Source organism: Osmerus eperlanus, chromosome 6 (genome assembly GCF_963692335.1).
Source record: "Osmerus eperlanus chromosome 6, fOsmEpe2.1, whole genome shotgun sequence".
Classification (NCBI taxonomy): Eukaryota; Metazoa; Chordata; class Actinopteri; order Osmeriformes; family Osmeridae; genus Osmerus; species Osmerus eperlanus.
In genome coordinates this window covers 18251366-18252660 of record NC_085023.1, presented here as the reverse complement: position 1 = coordinate 18252660, position 1295 = coordinate 18251366, and positions in this window count along the sequence as shown.

The following is a 1295-nucleotide window of genomic DNA, read 5'->3' as shown; positions in this document are numbered from 1 at the left end:
TTATTACGTTCAAATTAATTCCCATAGTGCATCGTCTAGTCCTAAACGAATAATGGGTTTAGACAAATTAGCATTTGGGTACCCGAAATCGGAACAGTAAATTCTGGCACATTATTTAGCCAATGTGGTTGCAAGCTTAACTTGATCCAACAAAAGGAAAGAAATCACATTCTCTCCACACCCATCACTATTCCCCAAAACCCTGAAGATATCTGAACCATTGTATAAACAAATATGCTTTACACAGAACTTTTCATTTGAATTTTTACAAAATAAACTTAAAATAACCTTTAACGCAATCAGAAAATAGTTCGCCGAGAACAAATGTGAATTAAAATCGCTCAACTAGGCGGGTAGGTCTATTTGATGTAGGCTGTTGTAATGGTAAACCAATTAAAGGCTAAATTACGATGATAAAAGCCGACAATAAATTAGCCTACGTATAAACGTTAACGGCTAAATGTGACAAGCAGAAATGGTTAAATAGGCCATACTTCTCACCAGGGCGAGTGTCTTCGTACTTCGGCAACACAAACATGCTGTAAGGACATCCTGGTCACTATGGTTACAAAGTTACTGCCAAAACCAACGTCCAAATCAATTGCTGGGTGTCAGAAGAAAAACGGGTTGCTTCTATACCTCAAAAAAATGGTGTCCTCTTTAAATAGGCTAAAGGATAAATGAATTAACATAAAACACACCAGCTATGGCCATTTGCAGTGTAATTTGAGGCGCAATTGTGATATTTTCTTTTAACCGGGGTGTACAAACCAACGTGTTTCTAGGTCTAATGCCTATCCTGAACCACATGTAGCCTACAGTAGTGGTAGGAAATGGTGTGAATGTTCAAATGGACCTAGACAGCGCACAATATTGCAGTACGCCTAACTTGAGATTGAAACCAGATAATTGGACGTCTGTCGATCATCAGGCACAAAAGGATAAAAATATAAAAAAAAAACATATAAAAGCTGTAGCCTACCACGTAACCATTAACACGGTTAGAATGGACCATTGGTACAGGCTAGGGCTACGTTATTTAATAAATGACGAATCATTTTTTGTGTTGATGATTTGACAGTAAAAACTTATCGTTATTGGACTAATACGCTTGGGGCTAATTAAACAAAGCTAGGGTTTATAAATGCCATCAAAGTGCACATACAGCAAATAATGGTAGCCTATAAATAGACTCCCTTAAAAAACTTCAAATGCAGTCGCCTTCTTTTAATAACATTGATGTTTTCCAAAGCCCACAGCTGGTGAGCAAAACAACGTTAGAATAACAGGTCATG